Source organism: Sinocyclocheilus rhinocerous, unplaced genomic scaffold (assembly GCF_001515625.1).
Source record: "Sinocyclocheilus rhinocerous isolate Xijiao unplaced genomic scaffold, SAMN03320098_v1.1 scaffold1632, whole genome shotgun sequence".
NCBI lineage: Eukaryota > Metazoa > Chordata > Actinopteri > Cypriniformes > Cyprinidae > Sinocyclocheilus > Sinocyclocheilus rhinocerous.
In genome coordinates this window covers 240,205-248,316 of record NW_015670978.1, presented here as the reverse complement: position 1 = coordinate 248,316, position 8,112 = coordinate 240,205, and the positions used below count along the sequence as shown (strand labels likewise).

Below are 8,112 nucleotides of genomic sequence, written 5' to 3'. Positions count from 1 at the left end.
TATTTCTTACATGCTCACAGCAGCATGTTGTGGATGTATTGGCAGTAGCAAGTCTCGGTACTTGCTCTACCGCAGCAGCAGCAGCGTAGCAGATCTATTCCGCCAAGATCAAATACATTAACATTGTCATGTACATTACTATGCCAATCCCTCCGAGAGTTGTCATGACAGAAATCTGGTTGGCCACCCCAGGTGCCCCCCTACCAGATGTCTTGCGACTGGCTTGTTTTTATTACATTTCTAACTGCATCAGTGACGGATCCTGGCATGGGCAATAGGAAGCTTCCTCAGACAGCTTTCTTCTCTTCTATATACTTTCTATAGCGTTATTCCTATTAACTTCCATACAACTGTCGATTTGTATATTTTTTATTCCTTATTTTACTTGTTCCATTTTTTATTTATTTTTATTTTTTATTATCTGTTTTTTTTTTGTTCTGTCACGGTCATTCTGTTACACTGTGGAAGCTTCTGTCACGAAACAAATTCCTCGTATGTGTAAACATACCTGGCAATAAAGCTCATTCTGATAAAGCTCATTCTGTTATCTTTATGATAAATGTCGAGAGCGCAGTGATGAAACGCGATAGCGCATCCATTTAATGCGCGAGCACAAATCTCTCCACTCACAAGCAGATTTCTTTTGCTCTCATACAAAACTGGATATGCTCTTTAAAATATACAGTGTTCTCTTATGAATTGACTCTGCTCTCACTCAGATATTGCGTGTACACACTCAAACTTTATTCCTTGCATCATTGAAGACAAGAAGAGCTTTTTTAATTCAGGTGATGAGTAGGCTTATCCAACTAAATGGAAGCAAACGGATTATAGTCAGCCTTCCCTAGTTATTTATTATATTACTTAATATTTATTTGAGTTAAGTGCCTATTGAAAATATGCATTTATTAAATTATTTTATTTAGTGCACTTGTATTTTGTTGTTTATGTGTATAGTTCTACAATAAAAACGTATCAACCAGACCCGGTTTAATATCGTTCCATCCATTGCTATAGTTATCACTATGTCAATCACTGCTAGTTTGTGAGTGAATTCCGCATAAGTATGGGGATGTCATTCCCGAAACTTTGCAAAGTGTGTGTTGACAAAAAACAAAAGTTATACTTTTTGAATGGATTATAGCCTAGAAAGCTCACAAAGAGCGCTCCCTTAAAAAGCTGTCACTCTTTGTTCATCGCGATCTCACAAAGTTCTGTTATGACCAATAAATCTCTCTACACTGCGCGATCAATCTATTATTTACATCGTGTATACACTCCGTATGTTATAATAAGAAGTTTCGATTGTATAACTCAGCACAGAACAAAAACTGGTGTGTGTTGTAGCTTTTAGATTTGAGACAAATCCCGCATGTAGGCTGCTGTCATGAGGATGATGAAAGTCTTTTCATTTGAGTAAAGCCTTTAAGTCCCTTTAAGTGTTTTTCTTCATTGAATATGTACAATTTATCATGTGGTAACATCTTATTTATTTGATCTTATTCAACCCAAAATATTAACCTAATTAACCTGTACACTAGGTTACAGTGATAAAATTAAATCTAAGGGTTAGATGAGGAAGAAATAGCTCATATCACCTGACTCAACTTGGCCAGCACCTCAATTGCCTTCTGCTAGTTCAGCCCAAACATCTATGTTCCAGCAGTTTCTCTGTCCATCATCCTCCATGGTACAAGCCATACAGACTGCTCCAGAGGCACAGAGCATTGTAAGGGACCCACGTATAGTTCAGTCAACACCTAAACACCACATTGTGTCATCCCAAGTAACTATGCCCTTACCAGTACCAGCTTTACCAGTGCCATCATTCTTATGTGCAGCAAACCAACCTCTAAGGAGGTCCCAAGTCACATATTCTGAGGAGAACATGCCTCCTGTCCCCCATACAGCAGTTATTCCTCAGCAGCCAGTGAGAACGCAACCGGTGACTCCCCATACAGACAGCGTTTTGACCTCACAGTTAACACATCTTGTTGCCTCAGCTGCAGCAACTTCGGATGCGCATTCATCGTTACCCGGCCAGAGAGCTATACCCGGCAGTCAAACCCAGCCTTTTCCAGCTACTCGTCCAAGTGTAACAGTTTCATCTAACACCCCCTTTTACTCTCAATCCTATCCATACCTACCTGTTCTCCAAGCTACTTACCTGCCTCAACCCGGAACAGAACTGCTAATGGCCGCAGCATATGGCATCCCTCGCCCTACATTACCAGTCTTCGAGAGTGGCACTGAAAGTGACTTTGCTCTACTGAAACTGGCCTTGGATAATCTGCTGATCCACCATACACACATCAGCGAGCAGTACAAATATCAAGTGTTACTGAGTCACCTGAAATTTGCGAGTGCCCAACAGCTGGCTAAGGCCTATATGCACCACCCACAACCATACACTGCTGCTTTACAGGCTCTGCAGGAGAAGTATGGACAGCCCAGACAACTTGTGCGGTCCGAGCTAGGTGCTATCATGAGCACTCCACCACTAAAGGCGGGTGACTCCAGTGCCTTTGACTCATTCGCCTTGTCTGTCCAATCCCTGGTGGGCATGTGAAGTGAAGTGACATGTGGCCAAGTATGGTGACCCATACTAGGAATTAGTGCTCTGCATTTATCCCATCCAAAGTGCACACACACAGCAGTGAACACACACACAGCAGTGTGTGTCGTCCCTGCCGGTACGAGACTCGAACCCGCAACCTTTGGGTCCGACTCTCTAACCATTAGGCCACGACTTCCCGTTAAGGACTTTAGAGGGACAGAATGGGTACGAACTTATGTTTGGTTCCCATGTAGACTGTCTTCTGGGCAAGATGCCACCTGCTTACAGAGATAGTTTCGTAGAGTACTGCCTAAGCCATGGCATCCTCCAAACTGGCACAGATCGAACCTATACTCTCCCTGATCTGGCGGCTTGGTTACAAATAAAGTCTCAAGCGAAGCGGATTTCTAGCCAAGCAGCTGCCATGTTTCAATTGGAAACTACCAAACTATATGGGAAAGGTAGAGGAACGCCACCTCACAGAGAACGGTCTACATGCATACTTCTGACTTCAGAGAAAACCACAGAGTCTCCTGAATCTACACAGGTTAAAGTCTTGTCCAAGTCAAAGCCTTACTGCCCTCACTGTGACAACAGAGATCACTACCTCAACTCCTGTGAGAAATTCAAGAAGTTAACCACCTCTCAGATTATCACCTGGATCACAGAGGGTAAACGGTGTTGGAAATGTGGTCGAAGCCATCCAGTGGACTCCTGTAATCTCAAGCGACCATGTAAAATCTGTAAAGAACTGCACCTTACCGTCCTACATGATTCTCTTAGAAACACTTCAAGAGCCGTGCTCATGGTCAGCTTGCCCCCCACACAAGTGTATCTTGACAGGCCCAACCACTCACAGAAAGTCATGCTCAAAGTTGCCAAAGTTATTTTGCACAATGGTGGTCAGACTATGGAGGCTCACGCTGTTCTTGACGACGGCTCTGAGAGAACCTTCGTTCTTCCTCCTGTTATTCAACGGCTTAAACGGAATAGAACCTCTGAGATTCTCCCGCTACAGAAAATCCAACAAAGTCATGCTGAGCTCAAAGGGTCTACAGTAAATTTGGAGGTTTCTCCCATTGCTAAACCTACAGAGAGGTATGCTATCCCACAATGCCTTCACTGCTCCTGGTTTATGTCTTGCTGAACATGATTACCCTGTGGCAGCTCTTCAGAGAGCATACCGCCACCTGAGGGGTCTACCCCTGCTACCAGTAGACCGAGTACAACCTTTACTCCTCATAGGATCTGAAATGGACACCCTGCCATACAACGAAAAGTTGATCACAAGGTCTAAACAGGATCAACAGTCCTTCAATCTCTTACAGTCTGCTACTGCTAGAGTGAATGTGGACAGAGTTTTGTGGTATGCTACCCCATTGCTAAGGTGCACAACCATCACAGTGCTACATGCAGGAAAAGAGGCTGTGCTTCCCAGTCTACGGAATACTGAGAGAAAGCTGGCCAAGAATCCTGAGCAGGCCAAGACCTACTGTTCTGAAATCCAAAAGCTGGAGACAGCAGGCTACATTGCCAGGATATCACCAGAAGAGGCAGATCAAAGCACAGAGTCCTGGTTTATCCCACATCACATGGTACGCCACAATGAGAAGGACCGAATAGTTTTCAACTGTTCATTCCAGTACCAAGGACAGAGTCTGAATGACCAACTCCTTCCAGGACCGTCACTGGGACCATCCTTACTGGGTGTTATCTTGAGGTTTCGCCAGCATGCCATTGCGATCAGTGGAGACATCAAGGGCATGTTTCACCAGGTACGCCTGTTACCTGGTGACAGATCAGTGCTGCAATTTATATGGAGGGACATGAATAGGGAGGCTCAACCCGACATCTACGAGTGGCAGGTGCTTCCCTTTGGAACAACTTGCAGCCCCTGTTGTGCCATCTATGCTCTACAGTGCCATGCCCAAGAGTATAAAGACACCATGCGTGGCTTAGATGACATTGTGGAGAACGCATTCTACGTTGACAACTGCCTCCACAGCACTCGAGATCAAAGTGAGGCCAAAGCTGTGATGGATGGGTTGCACCAGGCTCTGTCAAAGGGAGGCTTCGAAATAAGTAGTGTTGCTTTCGTCAACGAAAATTATGACTAAATATCGTCGTCAACGAACCTTTATCACGTGACGAAAACGAGACGAGACGAAAATGCTGGTCACATCACCAAGCTACAAATCCCTCGGCCTTATGTTCCTGCCAGTGCTGACACTCCTTCCTCCATCAGGGAACTGCATGTCTTTTGTGATGCCCCTGAGAGGGTATACGGTTCTGTGGTGTACTTTCGGACCACAGATGAGCATGAGGATGTCCATGTCTCCTATGTCTTAGCTCGATCCCGCGTAGCTCCCCGGAAATGCCTATCCATGCCCCGGCCTAGAGCTATCTGCTGCCCTAACTGGAGCCCAAATGGCCATGGTAATACAGGCTGAGCTGACCCTTCTGTTAAACCAAGTCACCTACTGGTCTGATTCCACTACAGTGTTGCACTGGTTAAAATCAGAGTCATGCCGATACAAGGTCTTTGTGGGGGCCCGAGTAGCGGAAATCCAGACACTAACTGATGTCAACAGGTGGAAGTATGGACATCAGTATGACTCCGGACAACTTCGCCGGGCTGAAACCCTGCAATCGGACAGTATACACCCAATCGTCCTAGACCCACAACATCAGGTCACGAAGCTACTCATACAGGACGTGGATCAACAGCTCCATCACCCTGGTGCTGAGAGAGTGCTACCAGAGCTACGACGTAAATACTGGGTGCTGAGGGGTCGTGAAGCCATACGCAAACACCAACAAACCTGTAAAGACTGCCAGTTCTGGAGGGCTAAACCACAGATCCCTCGAATGGCCGACCTACCACCTTGTCGGCTACGTCTGTTTAAGCCACCGTTCTACTCCACTGGCGTCGCCAGGAGAAGCGATGGGGGATCTTGTATAAGTGCCTAAAAACCAGATGCTTACATTTAGATCTCCTTGAACACCTGGACACAGATGCCTTTCTCCTTTCCTTACGTCGCTTCATTGCTCGAAGAGGGAAGCCTTATGAAATATTCTGTGACAATGGCACTAACATCACAGGAGGTGACAGGGAACTACGAGATACATTCAGTCTAATGGCCCCCGAGCTTCAGAGACAACTAGCTGAACAGCAGATTAAGTTCCGTGATGATGAAGCGGAATCTTGAAACGGCCTTTCAAAAGGTATACAATTAATCCTGACTGATAATTGGGGGCGGCTGTGTCAGAAAGTCCGTTCCGGAACCAAAATCACGCAGCCGTTTCCATATGGACTTTAAAACTATCACGGCTCACAGACTGTTGCGAACACTGCTGCGCTCTGAGACCAATGTTTCGTTGTGCGTTTATGCACAAGATGTAAGTTATAATGCTTAATATTGTTTCTGTAGTGTTTTTATGTTTATCCTAATGCATGCTTGATGATCCGCGAATGTTTACTTATGCAAATTAACGATCGCAGCGCGATCGCTGAGTCATGCTATTATATTAGCCTTAAGAGCTAACAAGCATGAGCGGACGGTTTACACATGTAAATTTGGGTATTTAACACCTCTAACACAATGTGAGGTTGAGATAATATATTTAAGAAGGTTTCTTTAATGCTTCCATTTGATATTTATATCTATATTTGATAATTGAGTGTATATTTGTTACTATGGTTCCAGTTTTAGTTATTTGCATTGTGTAAATCTGTACTCAATAATTCTCATTCTACATTGTAATTGCATTGTATTATTTGTTGTTACAGACCACAACGTAACGGGTACTCTACCTCAATGTGCCTTATATAATTTAATAGATGTTGCTGCTTGTCTGGAATAAATGGCAGTGTTATTGGAAACACTCATCCTGTGCATGATTCTTTAACTGGAGTCAAATCCATGTTTGCCCGCTATGATACCAGACATTGAGTAAATGTTGGGAGGTGCTACCTAACAATTCTAATATGTATATTTTGTGATTATATTGAAACCATGGATCATCTGTTTTTTGACTGGCTGTACCCAAAGGTGTCCTCACCTTGGAAACTTAACTGTGAAGGGCATTATCTATGGACTTATATTTTAAATAATAACAAAGATGACTTCCTGGTTAGCAACAACCTTCTGCTGGGAACATTTTTAGATACACAAATCTAAGAACTTGAAGGTGAAACCAATGTTATGTGCATTCTATAATGAGTTTATTTATAATACAAAAGCCGTCAAAGTGCTGAAAAAGAAAAATGCAATACACACACACGCATACATACATATATATATATATATTATTTAATGCACCTGTTCTGTATATTATAATATATGACTATTATATGACTAATTGCTTAATAAAAAAATAAAAAATAAACTAGAATTTGGAAGTAGTTGTGCAAGTAGTCCATTGATTCGAAGCTTCTTCGAAAAGGTTCGTTGCTCGCTTGCGCATGCCTCAAAAGAGGGCTTACAATGACTTACAAAGATACATAACAGTTACAAGTGTGTATGCACTACTTGCTTTATGCAAGCACTATATAGGATAAATCACTATACAGGATTTACCCTATTATACTTTATCGACACGAATTGATAGGTGAAACAACAAACAGCCACCCACAAATAGTCTATAAACAAAGCATCTTTGAGTTCACATGAACAACGGTTAAAGTTACTCGTCGTCAGGCTACAGAAGAATACCATAATTCCTCCGTTCAGTTAGGCCTAAGACATCGAGAGTCACGCAGACCTATAACAACCCAGCCACAACACTTAATTGCGAATAACATGCCTTAACACAGAATCGACCACAGAGTCCAGCGTTTATATTTTTTCTACGAATCTTTGAGTTAACATGTACTAAACATGAGTGAAATTTGCACCGCAGCGCCCCCACACCTTAATGCCCATGACAAGAATAGCATGTATAGTTATCTTTATTGAAGTGAATTAGGTTTAAATCGCAGTCATGCATGAATGAATTATATTTTAGCAATTTTACACATAATAATCCACGATGAGCACATTACACAAACTGAAATTGCACGTCAAAATAACACATTGTGAATATTTTTTGAGACCCCCCAAAATTTCACAAATCCCGTTTTCAGGGGAGCCCATGTCTTATTAAGGGGAGCCGAGCTCCCCCTAGCTCCCCCGTAGTTCGCACCCTGCATGCCTAGATATCTTACCTGATAAGTGTAGTAATAAACACGTGTCTAAAGGTCGTGTGTGCTGTCTGTGTCTCTCCTCTCTGTGTTTCTCGTGTTTTCTCTGAGTCTCAGCTGTAACTTATGGCGCTGCGCTCACCTGTATATAAGCAGGTGTTTTCGGTTTCTGAGATTGTCTGTTTCAGTGGGCGGAGCAAACATGAATATTCATTAGCTTCCCGGACACGCGAGTGGAACTGAGAATTTTAGTTGACGCTCCTTGTATCTCAGCAGGTTTAATGGAATATTTAATAAAAAGGTAAATATATTTTCAGAAGTGAACAGTGTTGCCAGATTGGATAGACCATTTCCAGCCCAAAAGCTCACCAAA

General features: G+C 43.1%; 1 protein-coding gene across 1 annotated transcript in view; it reads right to left on the bottom strand.

Moving 5' to 3' along the window:
• Window positions 1-7,814, bottom strand: part of LOC107734414 (78 kDa glucose-regulated protein-like) — a 55,128-nt gene extending 47,314 nt beyond the window's left edge. The window contains exon 1 of the mRNA XM_016546366.1: window positions 7,764-7,814. The gene's annotated coding sequence lies outside the window, so the exon portion shown is untranslated. The remainder of the gene's footprint in view (window positions 1-7,763) is intronic.
• Between the last annotated feature and the right edge of the window lie 298 nt (window positions 7,815-8,112).